Source organism: Meleagris gallopavo, chromosome 6 (genome assembly GCF_000146605.3).
Source record: "Meleagris gallopavo isolate NT-WF06-2002-E0010 breed Aviagen turkey brand Nicholas breeding stock chromosome 6, Turkey_5.1, whole genome shotgun sequence".
Lineage (NCBI taxonomy): Eukaryota > Metazoa > Chordata > Aves > Galliformes > Phasianidae > Meleagris > Meleagris gallopavo.
The window spans coordinates 9,273,040-9,292,104 of NC_015016.2; the positions used below are offsets into that span (position 1 = coordinate 9,273,040).

Here is a 19,065-nt window from a genome sequence, read left to right on the forward strand (position 1 = left end):
ATTGATTGTACAATTGTATACCTATTGTTTGTACAAGTCCCAAGCAGAAAATTTACAAGCTCTTCTGTAATTGTGCCTTCTAATGTATTTTGGACTCCAGTTCTCCTACTGAGAGTGTCTGCAAATAGCATTTATTGGAGTCTGAGTCCATCATTCAGGTGGAAAAAAATCTTTTTTGTGGAACTGGGTCAGGACAAGGGTACGGAAGCCCACACTTCGGTTAGCAGAAGGTAAACATGTACTACATTACAGAAAAGTACACAGAGGCAAAAGAAAAAAAAATCTTGAGCACCTATCTGCAAGGGAGGGATAATTTCATCTCGAAACCTTCCATCAATTTCTATGGGCTGATTTAGCTGATGGTGGCTCTTAATCTCTTTCTTTGTCATGCTTAGTATTTATTTAAGGCAGAGCAATTTAGGTGTCCATCAAAACCAGACAGCAGTACTTAGGAGCTGTGGCGCTGAATATGCCGTTGACTTTTTGATTCTCTTCCCCAGCTAAAGGATGCTGTGACCAAGAGTTCCATAGTTAGTCCCCTCCAGTTGTCAGCTTCTCTAGTGCATGAATGTGACCTAGCTATACTGTCTTCCCAAGCCTTTAATCATCCTTTCTGAGTCTGAGATCCTACTGCCCTATTTATGACAATTGCAAATCATGCTCTATAACTTCCCTTGGCTGTGTGCCTTATCAAGGGAAGAGGTGGTTACTAAACCTCATGCAGTTCCACAACCTCTCCAAGGCTACCAGCAAACTGCTGGTGCAGCTGTCAGCTGGTTGGTTTGTGTCTGGCTAAATTTTTTATTATGTCAATAACAATCAGCATCTGTTGTGGGTCCTACACTACCGGGCAGATCTTAAGTGTGCATTACAACTCTAAGAGAGGGCACTTAATTAGCTCCTAGATATGGGCAGGATGTTTCCTTTTTTGTTGTTGCTCTGGTTTTGTTGTTTGTGTGCATGAGCACTTCTGATTACCTTGGACTAGACTTGACTAACATGGCTAAGAGGAAAACCTACCCAATGAAAGCTAAAAACTCCTTGTAACTTAAAGTTTCTATTAAAAGGATTAAATTTTAATCCACAGTGAACTCATTGTCTTACATTTTACTGAGTTACGTTTGATCAGTATCTGTCATTTCCCTGGAAAGGATGAGGTCTCAGAGAAGGCTGCAAAGTGCTGACTGCGCAGCTTATCCTTTTTTCATCTTTAAAAACTCATAAAATTTTATGCAAGAAACTGTTGTATCTGTTCATCTGATTTATTGTATAGCACTTTTCACTGAAGATTTGAGGATATTGAAGACTGAAATCAACTTTATATAAAATGAATGGCACAGAGATAACCTGTAGAAACCTCAGGAGAACACTGCTGGCAAAACAGATGTGTTCTGATCTCCCTGAGAGTAGGGAGGGTATAGAAAGGTTTCTGGGGCTTCCACAGGTAGCCTTCACTCTCCTCCACTGAATAACTTCTTCCAGAAGCCAGCAACAGCATTGAAAATGTCTCTGATCTCCAAGCAAGACACCAGCAAGGTCATCCTCTTTTATTTTTTTTCTCCTGCTAAGCCAGGGACATTCCAGGTGACTCCAGTCACCACCCAGCAAACCACTCATCACCCACAACATTCACCATCCCAGAGAAGCTGTTATATCAGTCTCTTCTGGATCATCACATTTTGAAAACTACACCAAGGATGGAATTTATTTTAAAGTAGAGTGATCCACTGCACAGGAATGGCTTCTGGAGAAACTCCTTCTGTTCCTGTGAACTGCTGTTCAGCCGTGCAAGTCCCAGTACTCGCAGTATAAATTTATTTCACCTCAGTTTCTGGTATCAGGGATAATAATACCACACCTGGACATAAATGGAAACAGGACACACTTTAAACTCAGACAGATTGCAGTGCTGTAGGAATACACTGTGCTCAAGCACTACTTATTGCCAGAATTCACAGTTATGTAATAGACCTTAGCTTGCTTAGGCAAGGATTCCTGTGATATTTTTAGCCAGTTTTTTTTTCTCCTTCTCCTTTTAGTTCAGAGATTCAGAACTCCTGGTGTTTTTAATCTCTGAGTAGGTTTCCTCCCCTTGTCTTTCTCCTTTAAATAAGAACATTTTCCTTCCTTTTTTCCCTCCTGCCTGTTGAGCTGTTCCCATTTACAGGATGTTAACTCAGCACAACAGTAGACTGTAAAGCACTCAACTCACAGCTAAGACACTTCACATTGTTGAAGCTCCTTGCAAACTGAACATTTAATTCCTACAGCATCCATTAAAAAAATGAGTGTACAACAGTTCTGAACATCAAACTGTGCTGCATTCAGTCTTCTTGCCGCATGCTTACTGCACAGACTCAGATACAGCTGCCTACATGAAGGCCGTGGAGAGTAAAGCAAATCACAAGTCATCCAACACTGACACATGACCTATATTTCTCAAGATAGCTTAACAATCGACATCCTATCAATATTTTAGTTGCACTTTGACATCAGAATTCCTCCAGTTTCAGATTTGGTAAATTTAGTTACAACACAGTTTTTCTTTTACTGATCTGACCATCAAAATGATAAATATCTTCAGATTCTGAGCCTCCAAAATCCATGTAGAATTTTAAAAAAGAAAGTAATGGAAATGACTATAGTTGGTTCTAAGTTGGGCATGTTTTTCTGATGTTTTACCCTTTTCTCATGCTCAGGTTTGGGGCACTGAAAGTAAGCAATTCCCAGGTGCAATCTCAATTAACAGATCTGCTCTAAAATTGCTCTACTCCAGTAACACCTGGCTCCTAGTTTCCATATTCATATCTTGCTTATCTTGCATTTTTACATATGCGTAACTATGTTCTGTTTCCTCCTTGCTTGAGGATCTGGGACTAACTGACACAGGCTGCCCAGGGCAGTGATCATGGCACCAACATGACAGTGTTCAAGAAGTGTTTGGACAACACTCTTAGACATACATTCTAATTTTTGATGGTGCTGTGTGGAGTCAGAAATGGGACTCCATGATCCTTTTGCATCCCTTACAACTCAGAATATTCTATGATTCTATGACTCCCCACAAGTGCTCACCCACTTCATCCCAAAGGTATCTGTTATGATCTTTGCTATTACTGAGAACACTCCATAAATTAAAATAATAAGACAGCTAAAGTAAAGTGTTACCAAATCTTAATCTCTAAAAGTGGTATGAAATATTTTCCAGTAAATAAAAGCAGAAAGAACTGATGACCTAGAGCTTTCATCTTATTTATGTGAAAGACTAAAATAAACCTAGACACTAAACTTTGATGAATGATAAAAATGTGTGGTCTAGAAAATAGCTAACATAACATAGGCATGTGTTGGATTTCAGCTGAAAATGTGGACATTTGTTAGTCACACACTTTGGTGGGGGGATTCACTGCAGTTTGAGGGGCTCCATGTTAACTTCAAAAGAAATGTAGCTATTTCTGTTCTTTATTACAAGAAATAATTTATAGATCGAGATTTGAAATCGACCTTGAAAATCATTAAGCTCCAACCCTCCTGCTGTGGGCAGGGTTACCGCCCACCAGCTTGGGCTGCCCAGGGCTCCATTCAGCTTGGCATCCATCTTGGCCTGGAATGTTTCCAGGTGTTCACAATCTCTGAGTCAAACTGCTCCTGAGCAGCATCAGCATCACACTGAAACTCCTAACATCAGGCAAACATCTAACATCTGATTCTAGCATCAGCTACTGGCTGGACACACGGGGTAGACAGGGTACGGGGAAATCCAGGATCCAAGTGACATATGATCTAACAAGTTGTTAAGTCACGAAAACATTATGCATAAACCTCATCTTAAAAACTAAAAAAATAAAATATAAATTAAAAATTACATATTACAGAGATGTCTGAGCATTACATTCACACTGAGTTCTCACCAGGTGTTCATTCTCCATCCCTAGATACTGATGGTGAATCTCAATACTCAGTTCAGCTGACAAACTGTCACTTTGTTGTGGGATATGAGATGGTCCAGAACACCCTAGACACCTGTATGGGGCTGGGAAGACCTGTGGGGTTACCCATGCACCTCTGGAGCCAAACAGATCTGGGGTATTCCAGATGTCACTACATACTTGTATGTAGGCAACTGAGTCAAACACTTGTCATTGTTTTACATACACAGGAGAATTAAAAAAAATATATATTTAAATTAAAAAGTATAGTTTTAAAATATTTTTCTTCCAAGTGGTGCGCTGAGAGTCTTGTAGAGTTTGTCTGTTGTCTGACAAGCTGAAAATCTCATCGAAGCAAATTTCCTTCTCTTGCCCCTTCAGTTATTTGCCTGTCTTTGCTGCCTTGCCAGATTTCATACTCACTTGTTTGTTCTTGGCTCAGCAGATGAAGACTAGTTTAGAAACAAATGAAAGAGGAGTAAAATGCATGCGCTAAATAAAGTAATGTATGTTAATGGGCATCCTAAAATTTCTTCCACTTTAGCCAAAATTGTCTTGAACAGTGAATGAAAGGGAGAGGATGGGAAGCAGCTGTTTCTACTGTCTGTAGCAATTGATTGTAAATTGGCCTGACACTTCTCTCAATCTCAGTCCTTCACCAAAGCGACCAATCACTGGACATGCAGGACTATTAAAAACAAACAGCCAATCAGATAACATATTTCAGATTGACAGAAACACATTCATTTCACCACGGGCAAAGAATCTAAACACTTAAGTAAATGTGTGCTGCCCGGGAGGTTGGCTCTACACCTTCATGGATCAGGCTTCAAGCAGAGGTGAAAAGAAAATAAAAATTTGTCTCCTCCAGAAGATATTCCCCTTTAAAATAATTGTGTTCTCTTTGTGTGGAGCTGCCACCTCTGCTCAGGTATGGCACAAGACAGGTATAGCAGAGGGCACAAACAAACTGCAGGGCATGTGCTCAACTAAATGAAAGGAGAAAACAAAGAGAAAAAAAAAGTTAGTTAAAATTTAACTAACGTTTGGGTTTAAAACTGTACTCAGTCATTATAATTTGGTTTGACTGAAGGTGCAGAAGTCTTAAAATGAGATAAAAGTAGGATCTAATGTTAGATTTGAAACATAAATTAAGGAATTAAATAGAAAAATATATATTTAAATGCAAATAATGATTTTAAGGTGTAACAATGAAGATGTAAAGAGACATCACTTCAGTTTGTCAGAAAAATTGTAATAAAAGTCATACTTCCCATAAGGAGAACCTAAATAAGTAAATTAGTTTCCCTTTCTGAAAGGAAAACTAAGAACTGTGTGTCCAGATTTTGAAGGATGAGGAAAAAAACTAAAAAAACTAAAAAAAACTAAACTGATGATAATACAAAATACAGCACAAAGAGAAAAATAGTAAAGGAATGTATTATAAACTGCATTGCCAGAAGTTGCATAACGAACACTGGTATGAACAAACAGAGCTGGAAATGCACTCCTGCTTTCCAAGAAACTTCTAGTGAGTCAGGACTGCAACATGACAGAAAAGGAAGACTGCCTTTTCCCTCTGAAGCAGTGAGCATTGGGAACTTTCTGTACCCTGAGAAGCACATGTACTTCAATAGCATTTCAAACAAGCTCATGTTTCGGTCATTTTCTGTCATCTCCATGGAACTGAGCAAAACACTTTACCAAGAGAAATAAATAATATATTACATAGAGTCTGGAAGTATACTTATTTTTCCCAATAAATCTGAGTGTTAATTTCAGTCACCTTTTGTTTTCCTGCATTTTCCTGGTCTCCTTTTCTTTCTCAAATGAGATAAGAGGGAAAGGAAAGAACCCATGGGGGAGGGAGGCACTGTTCACCTGAACAAATCCTGGATCAGCACTTGTCATGTCCTGAGGTACAACCACTGTGAAAGCTATAGGAAAACCAAAAGAAGATTGTGGTCAGCTACCAAATCTTTCTGCAGCTCAGTCCCTAACCGTTCTGAGAAAAGAGGATTTATCACTGCTGGTAAACTAAAGACTGTATTCTCCCTCCTTCTGCCCCAAGTTCCCCCCTTGCAAAAGAATTGCTGGCTGGAAAATATAACTCCTAGTGGGCATGAGCATTGCAGTAATTATAGGCTGTTCCTCAATAGCTATTTCTTGTGGTATGTTGCATACCAGCTGAAGGAGCTCCCTCAGTATCCAAGCTCCCACAGTGTGCTCCTCTGCTTGAGCCAGCACACATCCATCTGTGTGCCTGGACCATGGCTGACCTGTGCAGAACAGCCTGTGTTGGGGTTGGTATATCCCAAAGCGATGGTTGAACAATGGAAGAACATGTCTGCAGTGGCATGAGAGCTAAAGGGGAAAGTGTGTGTTGGATTAGGGAAGAGGTGGCTAAAGGAGGGCAGAAGAGCCACACAAGAAGATGCCTTAAAAAAAAAGATGGATATTGCTCACCTTAGGATGTTCCTCTGGCACAGCTGGGAAGCATTTTCATTTTAATTTCACTTTTTCATTTTGAAGAATTTGCATTTGCACAGGGGGCTTGATATCCCATAACAGCTCATTAGTGAGCATTAAAGAGAACAGGTTATCAAGGTTACGTTTGTATTAATACACCTACAGCAGTAAATAACACAAAATGCTGCTGGCTGTGAGGAACATGTGTAATTATCCTTTGCAGTCCCTGTTAGCGGTATGGACAACCATGAGTTAGTATGTACCTTTTGTTGTCAAGACCTAATAATGTGTTAATAAAGATCAAACACGTGTGCAAACTTGCATTCTCCAGGGCTTGGAAGACGCATAGTGCAAAGATTACTGCCAATGCAACTCTATGGACTCCACAAACTTTGCAGAAGTCACACTAACATTTTTCACAGCTTTCCTAGGGAAACTCTTGGATTGCTTCAGAAAGCAATCTTGCTGTATAAACACTGAACCAACATTTAGAACTTACTCAGAGGAGTAGGATGAGATGAAAGAAAATATGTACGTTTCACATCTTCTAAAAAGAGTAATTTAAATTTGCAAAGGTATGAGTCTCTGGTCAAGATACTAGATAGTAAGATACTGTCTATTGAGAGAAAATATAGTCAACTATGTATCAAGAATAGCCTACGATGATTTATTTTACAAGAAAGTCCAGTGAATTTTTTGACTTCATCCAGGATCATATATATGTTAATGTCCTAGTGCAGATCAGAAAGATGTTTTGTTCTCCCTTCCCATGATTTTATTCACATCACAAGGAGGTCTCTGAGATCATAAAGGGCTTCCTTTGGGTGAAACCAGAGGCAGCTCCAAGCACAAACCTCATGGGACTCAGATCCAGGGCTCAGCCCAGGGCCCAGCTGCAGCCAGTCCAAACTAACACCCAGAGATGTTCATATGGTGTAGTTGCTTACAGCAAAGGTTTTCCATTATTTACGTGCTCTCAGGATCAGATGTAGACATTACCTATAGTGCTTTATTTCCACACATTATTAGCATCATTTAACATTTTAAAGAATAAGAGATTACTCAAGCAAAGTACAACTTTTATATGCTATTTTGACATGTTGGAGAGAAGAAAGCCACAAGTACTATACTACAATATTTCTTGAGAAAATCTTTGACTTTTATAATGGATTCTGCATTGTTAATACTTTTATTTCCTTTTTTTTTTCTTTTTCTCTTTTTTGTTAGCCTGAAGCGACAGATTCAGCATTACATCCAACCAGCAAGTTGCCAAAAATTTAGCTTCAACATTCCAATTGACTGTGGTAGATTTGGCTAAGTTAAACACTGTGGCCGCTTATGTTCAGTGTTATTTGTGTTGAATTTTGCCATCTCTGTGAGGCATATATGGAATGCCCACATAGGACAACATGTAATTTCTTCAGGTGTGATAGTGCAGTTGGTAAGGCTGTGCAAAAACCCAAAGCTTCAGATATTCACCATCCCGGTTTCTGCATTACTCAAACATTTCCACTGAATAGTAGCCAAAAATGCTTAAAAATCTACCAAATAGACAGTGGGAGAATCATTCCCAGTATCACTCAGAAGAATCTGAAATGGCAAATCTTGGGGTTTAGATTTGTAAAACATTTGGAAGTTCGTGTAGAAGATCAGAGCAGGCACCAATGTGTAACTCTCTTCCCCTGGCTGCAGTAGCTAGTAGCAGATTCCTTGAGTCAGTGCAAGAACCACAACTGAGAGTTTCATAAATTAGTTGTAAGCTGAATGAAGAAAAATATTATTTTGTCAATATCAAGGAGTTCCAGGTGTAGAAATGAGGCCATTCAGAGTGGTTAAATATTATTCTCCAGTGACTTTCTAAATACAGGCGAATGCATCACTGAGCTTTACTTCTCTACAAACAGGATATGGGCTGAGCATGGTATGGGCAATTCTACCAGTCAAACACTTAAACCATGCAGAATGCATCTATTTGTAAAGAGAGGCGTGATGTACTATTCACTGGCTATAAAGAACAATAATGCAGTATGGAGTCTATTACAGTGCCTTGTAATACAGTGGAAGTATATACTCTTTTATAAGGGCAAAGTAATGCTTGACATAATAAGGACGTACAGTCATTAACAGTATATATGTGTACAGTGTTATTCTTCCCCTTTTATTGCTAAGCAGTAAGAAATGTAACAGTGAAAGGTCCATCCAAATTAGAGGAGATTATGTCTGAGAAGTTAGAACAGTCAAAAAACAATGTCAGCTGTAACTGAAAAGCTATGTCTGGAGGGCAGCTGAGAGGGTAAGAGGTGCAGATGCATGCAACAAAGCAGGATGGCTTGGCTGAAAACAAATTGGGGATGAGTGAAGTTCACAATGATAGAGGTGTTGAAATAAGAGAACATACAGCATCTACAGGAAAGATGTCCTGCTCTCAGGAGGTTGAAAGAAATTAGATGAGCGCACTAGCACAAACTTGAGGTCTACTTTCCAACAGGTCCAACAAATGCATATTTCCTACTAACAAATGACCCGAAAGAAAGAAAGAAAAAATGTGCCATGGGTTACATTTCTACAAACAAAGAATGGAAAGCTGGAGCACAGAGTGAATCAGGGATGGCAGAGAAAGGGGAAAGGAAAACAAAACTAGAGTAGGTAATATGATAAATGTGGTGCAAAGAGAGCCTGACTAGAAAAGTCTAGATGCCAGGTGACATATTGAATTAGTGTGTAAATAAAAACCAAAGCCACTCTTCAAAATATAAATACAACAGAGATATACATTAATGTTCCCAGCTGATATGCAGTAAGTAGCCCAGAAAATGTAGTTGGAAGTAGGAGAGAACTGGGAACCTTCTAATGGGAGGGTCAAGGCAGGGAAAAGGTAAGACTCAGCAGAGAAGGAAGATATGAATTTGGGTGCACACAGGAGCACAGGGCTGGCATCAGGAATGTGCTGCTCATAGGAGGGAGAGGGGCAGCTGCCCAGCACTCTTCTGGTCATTTCATCCCACAAAAGCCTTTTGTGCTCACCAACACAGCAGGTGAGCCATATACACTAAAGCTGACTTTCAAACTTGACTTGTTGGCAGTACTCTCGTTGACAGATGTTTTGCACTATTCTCAAAGAAGAGTAGACAAGATCTTGCCTGCTGTTTTCTTACATCCTGGATCCGTTCACAAGATCTTACACTGAGATAATTTCACAGCTGCTTTATGAGTTCTGTAGATTATTACACAAATATTTACTTTTCAGAAGGAGAAACCAAGTGCATAAGATTCAAGTCTCAAAAGCTTTGTTTCTTCCAGTTTCCCCATGTGGGAGTTTGACAGAATTAAACAAATGAGAAAGATAACACTGAACAGTGCTCCATGCTATTAAAAGGTCAGAGCATCACCTGGGAGCTGCAGTGCTGCAACATCCCAGCAGCCAGCAAAGCACAAGGAGGTGATACAAGGAAATGCCATATGGAGGGCCTCCCTAGCTCGAGCATTAAGTGCTGTTTACAGCAGTCATTTGAAAGCAGCCTTTAGCACGTCAGTTCAGTCCACATGAGATTGGGACACATGCCTTGCCCTGTAGGGAGGTACATTCTTACTCAGTGACCTGTCTTTATTGTTCCACCTCTTCACAGAAGAACAGGGGTTGAAAATTTTCAAGATCACTGTGCTGCTTAGGAGACAAAGTGTCATCTTTAAGGCAATTTCCGATTTAAAACGAGCTCCTAGTTTCTCTGCGTTGAGGAGTGCTCTGAATTGATGGTGAGCTCCAAAGGTCTCTTCCAACCTCAACCAGTCTGTGAACTTTGAGTACCTCTGCATCACTGAAGGCAAACAAATGCCAGTTCTGGAAAAGCAGATCCCACTCAAACAACTTGAGATTGCACAGGACTCAGGCCCCGAAAAACTCAGACTGCTGACTGCTTTGGAAAACCTGTGGCCAAGCTGCTGTCTGTTTTCTGGCTATAATCACACATCACGTAAGTCTGGATCACAAAACGATATTCTTACCACACAGGAAGGGGTCAGTCTGAACTGACTCCAAGGGCTACATTTAGGTATTTGTTTTCATTTAAATCATGTGCAAGCAACACCATTTCAGATTGCTATCAGTAAAGGCAACTCGTAGCACGCAGTAATGGATACACAGGAGGAATGTCAGTTTTTCTTTCTTAGGTAGATGCGCTTATGTATTTAAAAATAGATAAAACAATTAAGTTGCTATTATGGGCTTTTAGAGGCCATGTACAAGTCATTCTCACTATATCAATACTCTTTCACTGTATTTCACTGATTGGATTCTGCTCTGCAAGTAACAGTGCCAAGTGCGTGGTCGTATATTACTGGATGGGCAAAAGTGAGAAGTCTCAGTGTGGTTTTAGGGGGGCTCACAGTGGTTGCTTCTAGGGGACTGATTTTCAATTTGAAACATCAACAAACTTTTTACAGTGTGAAGACACTCCATTAAAAAAAGAACTATATATTTAAAAATCTCTCTTTGTTGATTAAATTCATGAAGTTACAGTCTACTCAGTAGACTCCTTTAAGTGACTTCCTATAGAACCATGAGGTCCTATATATACATATGCCTTATATATACTTAAGTTATATATAATTCAGTAGATATAACAGTAAAATAAGTAGCATCTTACAGGCCAAGATGACTATATCACCACAAAACTAATGGCAACAGGGTTGACTATTTCATAGCAGTCTCAGCAATTTCAAAAATCAACAATGCCATTCACTCACTTTAAAATAACTTCACTAAACTGAACATTGAGGTTTCCAACTTAATTTACATATTCTCTTTATACGAAAATATTGTATACCGTATCTTTAAAATGGCAGTAAAGATATGACTTCACTTTTTTCATTAAGACAATTACAGCCAGGTTGTTTTCAAAAATCACACTCCTGATACCCACCTTAGAGAGCATGGAGGAACAGCACAGAGTAGTGCATGACACTGCCTTCATTCCTACCAGCAGCCTGAAGAGGTGGCACAAATTCTCCATGGGTTTCCCATGGAAAACCCTCCCAAGAGCTCCCTATGAGAATCTGTGGGTCTGGAAAGCCATGCTGCTGTTCTGATTCCCAGCTAGGACAGAAGAGCCAGAGACAGAATTCACAGTGCCACATTCAGCATTGAGAGACAAACCACTACTCAGCCAGCTGTGAAACGTAAATAATTTTTGCCTTTCAGAATATCCTCCCTAATTCTGTCAAAATCCATCATACACAACTGCTTGTTCAAGCAAAAAGTAAAACAAAGTAATACTAAAAATCCCCAAATTTACAGCCTACCAGTGAATAGCTGCATTTCAGTCAGTCATTCTTCACGTGACATCTTTACAAAAAATACTGCTTTACCAATTTCAAACTGACTTGTGCACTGCATGAGCTACAATTCAAATAACTTAATCTTTTCAAAGAGGTTCAGCTTTTGATCTCCTTTACAAACTGTGAGCTGGGAGCAGCTCCAGTAACCTCAAGAAGTAACCATGTTCTTAACTGCCACCGATTAATCTGCTTTACAGGAGACTCCTACAGGTGACTGGGAGTCTCTCCCTGATTTGCAGAGGTGGAAAGAGAAGAGCAGCAGCAACAGGACAGAGTCAAGTTCCTGCCGACATCTGCCCTGCAAAGAGCTCATCTAACTGCCACCAAAACAGAAGAAACAAATCTGAATTTATTAAAGAAGAAAATAGTGGTACGTAAAAGGCAGAAAGGCTGTACAATCCTATCAAATTTGAATACTAGCATTTTTAATAAAAGAAACAGTGCAAGCAGCTTAATCTGTTAAATAATTCATTGGAAAGATAGAAGACAACTTAATCTGAATATCAGTCCCAATATTAATGTCAGAAACAACTCCTGCTTTAACAGACAGATAAATCGTGTTGAAGCATCACTGCAATAACTGTGCATAGAGCCAGTTTCCTAGATTTTAGAACTGAGCCTACTTGTAGCCTTTGTTTTCCATGTTTGTCCTATTAATGCCCCGAAGTATCTTTCCCTGTCACTGACAGGCTCTGGCAAGGCATCCTTACAGGAGCTGTCAAACTTAATGTTTTGATCAGTGATAGTGCATGCTTACTTTAATCCTGTGCCATTGGAAAGGAAGCAATAACCGTGTCCCATGGTAGCAGCAAAGCAGCAGCTATACATGTTAAGTGTGACTGCTGCCATCAAATTTCAGAAAACCACCTCTATCCTGGTTATTTTCATATCATTTTCCTTGATGTGCACGATATATTCATGTGACCTACCAAAGAATTCTGACTGGCATTTTTAATTAAGAATATTGTTGTACTGGTGATCGGAAGAATGGCTGTTTTTTAAACAGAGGCAAAGAATGGAGAAATATATTCTAAATCAAAACATATTTTGTTTTACGGACAAATTAATTACTTTTAATTTATTTAAGAGACAAATTGATCTTCCCTACCCCTTGTGTCTCCAGGCACAAAAGTTAAGTCAGACTTACAAATCAACTCCTCTTACCTGCTCACTCATCCCCTCACTTTAGCATTTCTGCCTTCCATAGCCATTGTCTAGGTCTTCCTAGCTGCAGTCTGTCCCAGCACAGACCCTGGTTAACTCTGAAATTAACACAATTCTTCACAAAGTTTTCCAACACCTTCCTAATTGCATACGGATATCATTGTGCTTAACCAACAAAATAGGTTTCTCTGTTTCCTTTGTGAATTAAAGTACTTTTCTAGTTTATCCTTATTCTGTGTTGTTTTTTTTTAAATTAATGTTTTTAAGGCTACACGTTACAATCACATTTTAGCAAGAGCTCTTAGGTTGCAAACCAACATTTTGGTCATTAAAATAATTAAAAGCTCAGGAGATGCTGGATTTTGGTACAGACTTCATAACTGACCATCTTCTGCTGCATAAAATCAAAGCAATTCAACACTGCTGACCAACTTCTAGAAAAAACGGTCCACCTACAGACAAGAGCAGCTGTATTGAGTTTGCCAGGTTGCTACAGGTAGTTGTTATTCGCTAGTGGGAAGGGCAAACATCATGCATCTAAATTGTGTGGGTTTCTCCCTTCAGGTGATTAGAGAACCAGATTATTAAAATAAATAAATAAAAAATAAAAAACCATTTGGATGATCGTTTTCAGCTGCTGTTAAATCAAGCAGATTATCAAATTACTCTCGTTAGTAGATCCACCAATGCAAATCTATTTAGCCATGATGGTGGGCTGGTAGTTGGAGCCACAAAATTAAGCTTTAATGAAGCCAGAATGTAAGTAATCACTTTATTATTTAAGAGTAACTTGAACTTTGAAAATTAGTATTTATTATGGGTTTTTTTTTTTTTTCATTTTTAATAATGAAGCAGCTATGTTTCTATCAAGGCAGTAGTTAAGAGCTTCAGTGAGTTTGTGGGAGATCAGTTTAGACAGTGGCTGTGTGGTGATTGATCACAGGCACTTCTTGAAATCTCTTTTTGTTTCCCCTTACTTGTATACAGTATCTTAAAGGCTATTTGGGTCCTGGCAGGTTCATCTGCTGTGGACCTCAACTCCTTCCTCTCTAGCTGAGGTCAGGAGCTCAGAAAGAAGTTGTCACTATAGGGTGAGACACAAGTCCCCAGTGCTAACGTTTCCTCCTTAAGGTAGCAGAAGACGAAGCAGAAAGTAAGAGGGAGAGAAAGAAATGTTTCTCTTGCACAAGGCTGCTTTTCTCTAGCAATACTGGGGCAAACCATGCTTCATCCATATTTCTTCTGAGCAGCTAACCATGGGATGGGGAGGGGGAAAGGAAAAGTAAACTGCTGAATTGTTTGAATACTGCAGGCTACATCTCGGTTCTGAGTACAGACATTAGAGGGCACCCCCTGCAATCCCAGTGCCCCGTTCTGGTTGTCACTGGGGCCTGCCAGGAGTGCTGCTTTTCTCCCTGCAGAATCCCAGAATGGCTTAGACAGGGCTGCCCTAGCAGACCAGGCTGCCCAGGGCTCCATCTGGTCTGGCCTGTGAATGCCTATAGGGATGGGGCAGCTGCAGCTTCTCTGGGCAGCCTGTGCCAGAGCCATTCCCATGTATCCTGTCACTATTAGACTGTGTGGAATGTTGGTCCTCCTCCTGCTTCAAGCAGGGGATGAGGAGAGGCACTGGGTGCTGTACTGCAACGTGTCATTCTGGCTGGAGGCTCAGACCCTTGGCTCAGTGAGCACTGACTGCAACGTGTCTGTTACTCTTGCTTGCAAAAAGCACTACAGAAAACACAGCATCTGGTTGCTGATAATTTGCACCATGTTATCTCTCCTTCAGTTGTATAATTAAGTATTTGTGGTGATTGAGCTGTTGTTGCTCGCAGGTACTGCAGCATCCGAAGCACCGATGGGTTCTTGCTGTTTGTGTTGCAGCTGCGCTGCAGTAATGAGCTATCAAGTGTGCTCCACAGAGCAACAGAAGGTAGGAGGTGCTTACTCAACACAACTTGTGTCTTAAATTTAATTATAACATAATTTAAACTTTAATTGCAATTATTTTCTCCTTATTCTAAATATATAATGGTAATCAGAAATCAACCACCTTTAAAGTATGGCTGCTATGTAGTTTGCAATGCAGAGGCCATCCACTCGTGCACCCACATCAGATCACGGAGCTTCAAACACATTATAACAATACTCAGCATTTTCTGTTATTTTTTTCCCAACTGTTGTGCAACCACTCACTAACTGATCCTCGCAACAACGAGAAACAGAAACGTTAGATTTATTTGGCATTGTACAAGGAATAAGATGGCAAGCTGGGATAGGATTTCTGGGGAAGCGGCTCTCAGTCTTCTGCTCAATTAAGCTTCTTTTAATTTTGCTCATATAATTCAGTTGTTAATTTTGCTCCTAATTTTTTTTCTTTTCTTCTTTTCTTCCCCCTTCCCCCCATCCCCATTAATTACTATCAGCTGGTTCGGTGCCTGCAATATTGTTGACACGTTCCACACATACAAGCATGACAAATAATTTTTACAAGGCTGCCTATAAAAAATATATTGCATATCTGAGATCACTTTGATTTAGTGAGACTGGGAGATTTCAAACACTGGTATGCAGTGTGTATTCAGTGAAACTGTGTAGATTAGTAATTAGGAAGTTCTTTTTTTTTGACTTGTGCTTGATCTGACCAAAACTTACTTCATCCAATTGTTTGGTACAGAACATCCAAAGTTTATAAAATGGAGGTATCCCTGGTCATGGAAGCCTTTAAGATCGTATGGTTTTCCCCATTTCAGAGTTCGATCCTTGTCTCCTTCAGTTGCAGCCTCCTACCTGTACAGTAGCAAAGACTGAAGAAAGCACTGTCAACTTTCTTTAATGAGAAGGAAATATGGCTCAAGTCTTTCTATTCTCTGTTATTCTCAGATCCTTACTAAAGCCAATCCAAAATTAAAACCAAACTAATTTTCCTCATACTTTCCAGAAATACATATTTACAAATGCACACTATAAATATATATTCACTGTGTACATGTATTCTATCTTTATATTTAAATAATTCCAGATGTGTATGTTTGTGAATAGATAAATATAGAAAATCCCTCACAAAAATATGAGAACTTGCCGCTTCTCTTAAATCAGGCTGCCGTCTGGCTGCCTGCAGATGTCTGTTCTCTTCTGCCCTCGTGTGGTTATTATCAAAGCGCGTACATACAGCGCACTAAGAAGAGATGCACGCACCTCCGGGGTTCCCTGGGCAAATACCTTTTCAGTTCAGAACTCTCTGCAAGAGGTATGAAACATAATGCTTCTCCATCAGGCTGCAGTCTGCGTATTCCCAGGGACATATTCCTGCTTCCAGAGCTGCTGCTTTTTCACTGATGACCGTGGGGATGCTATATGAATGTGCTCTGTTCAGCTTAGCATATTTAATCCTATCTCCCTGTGATTGTGCTGCTGCAAAAATATATCAAACATCAGATGTATACAGTACAGACCCGTCAAGCACAGGATCTTTTGTCTTTAGAAATCCTGACCCAAAGAAGTCCTGCGAGGTCATCATCCTCTAGCGGGGACATAAAAACAATAATAACATTTTAATAAAATGTTATACATTTAAAAAATTATTTTAAACTTTCCATCCCCCAAGAATTCCTATACAATGGCATTCAAGTTGCTATAGTTTTCCCCATAACTAGCAGGATGAAAAGCTGATCCATTCTGTGGATAGTGCTGAAGGAGTGTTACATGACATTAGTGCATGGGGCCTTTTAAATCCTGTGTTTGAGGAGTCAGAATGTGGGGGTTTCACCCTCATATAAACGTTAGTACTCTGGGCAAGTGCATGTTTTGTCTTTCTATTGAAAATAACAAAAGAGGAAAAGGTAAACTTATGTCCTTTCATTAAACAAAGGATAAAATAATGCCTTAGAAACAGGCTACAGAAGTTTTGTGGTTTTTTTTTTCCACCCTGAATGTGTCCTAAGTTTGTAAATAGTTAATATTTTCTTTAACACCAGTTAATCTATAAATACCTTTTTTACATCTGGATAACAGCAGGCTTAATACATCAGAGTGTCAAACAATGCAAGTTTCGCTTTGATTCTCCCACTTTAAGATAAGCCACCATGTGTGCCAGACAGCTGTTTTTTCTCATAGCTTCCCACATAACTAAATCTTCTGCATAGTTACAAAGCAAAAAATGACACCAGAATCACAGAGATATATGTGCATTACTCAGGACGAAATGGCTTCTGCTTACTTGCTTCAGCCAAGTATAAACCATGAAAAAGTACACTGACCTCACTTCTACAAGCAAATTTTTTGTTGGAGTGTTTTGTTCCAGTAGTAAACACTCCATGCCCAGATTTTTCCAGCTTTGCTCCATGTCTGAATAAATAGCAGAAATTATGCAACTTTTATACAAGGTGGTAAATACAATTGGCATTCATAGCTCCCTCCCTTTTAGAGACTGCTTTCCACAGCCTGAATTGTTCAATATAATTAATATACATTTTAATGATAACTAATTGGTCACAAAATTCTCATGGTAGGTAGCAGAGTATCTGTTCTTAAGTACCTGCAAACGTTTACGCATTAATGTTATGAAGGTTAACTTTTTAACATCCCTTAGAATTACACAGGTAAATTATTACTAGCTTACAAATATTAAGGACGAGGAGATTCTGAAGCTTGCGTGCTTCCCATTTAGGCCTTGCAGAGTCCAGAAATTATGTGGCTGATGTCAGAAGACAATTTGAGAGAGCCAGAGGCTGCTCTGCACAGTCAATGGGAAGAGCCAAGCCTTTCTAAAGGCCAATGTTCAGTGACCGAGGAGAATAAGGGCCCTCGAAGGGTGTTCCACAAATGTGGCTTAGAGGTAGATGCTTGAAAGAAATTGGGAGGAAAGAGTTATAGAGAATGCAAAGACTGCTTTGGCTGGGGAAGGGTAACTGGCAAGAGATTTGGCTTCTGGGAGGCCTAGGAGTGTGTAGAAGAAATAAGAATTGCTTTTGACAATGCAAAAATAAGTTTATTAGTATGAGTCTTGTCTTGTAATTTAATTTGGATTACCAGAAACTTGGGAAGACTTTTGTAGGAGCACACGATTTTGAAAAAATGCCATCAAAAACCTAGAGGCTTTGTAAACTCATCAAGACCTACGTGATGTTAGAAATCCAATAAAAACGGAAAGGAAAAGCAAAACTGTGTACCTCACAGTATATACAAATATATACAAGATGTACTATAATATATATATTTTTAAGAACTTTCACCAAACTTGTAAGTTTTACATCTGTTCATCCTCTTGTTCTGCCAAATAAGTGGAATGTTTAAGAGGGATGGTAACTTCTGCCAAGGTTTGCTTAGCAAAAATGCTTTGCCTGTTTTAGAAATAAATGATGCTCAGTCTACAGCATGTTTTCTAAGTAAGGTTGTAACTTCATCTCAGTCTGATGAGACAAACAAAGAAATATTAAAAAGTGTTAGTTAATCCTTCTCAGTAGAATGTAAAGCTCAATAGAAAGCCAGGAGCAACCTCATCTGAGAGAGAACACTTGGCTCTACTCACCGCCAGCATCTTAGCTCATGCGTTTTATGTGCAATCAGTATTACTTAAAAATATATATATATGGTGACTCAGAAACACAGAAATAACTATTGCAAAAGAAACCATAATGCCAAACGTTCCCTGCATTTCTTGTGTTTGAGATTACACGCAGCTTGCTTTTAAAGGGAAAGCTGTGTTGTGAAGCCTTCCCCGAAAAGTGGTGATTTGGGTAGGCTTTCACACTACATGGAGGAAGGCTGGCATCTCATCTTTCTCCTTGGTTTGTGGAATCAACAAGGTTGTTATGAATCACAGCAAGGAGCAAGGCATGTTTTTACCCAGGGGACTATATTTGCAATTACTGAAATGCCTGACTCTTCAGGCCAAAACATTAGCACCCAGGATACCCGAGGATCTCTGAAGGCTCAGTTACTAAAGCCTTTTGTGGATTTTAGACAAGAGCAATGACTGTGGGCAGCCTTTTGTACCCACATTGATTGATCTGTACTTGTCTGTAGGAGTTAATCTTGAGTTTGGTCAATTCGTGAATTTCATTATCCTTCTTTGCCTGTTAGGTTTGATACCCACTTCATTACTCTTACACAAGTTTTGTTTTCCATAATGTCAATAGATTGCAGGGAAGCTGCTCTGCAGATCTCC

At 39.5% G+C, this 19,065-nt stretch overlaps 1 long non-coding RNA gene across 1 annotated transcript; it reads left to right on the forward strand.

The window, feature by feature from the left end:
- Positions 1-13,577: 13,577 nt before the first annotated feature.
- On the forward strand, positions 13,578-15,504 carry LOC116216771. Its single transcript, XR_004160216.1, has 3 exons — positions 13,578-13,655; positions 14,732-14,829; positions 15,323-15,504. It is a non-coding gene; the product is annotated as an uncharacterized LOC116216771 (long non-coding RNA).
- Positions 15,505-19,065: the final 3,561 nt, after the last annotated feature.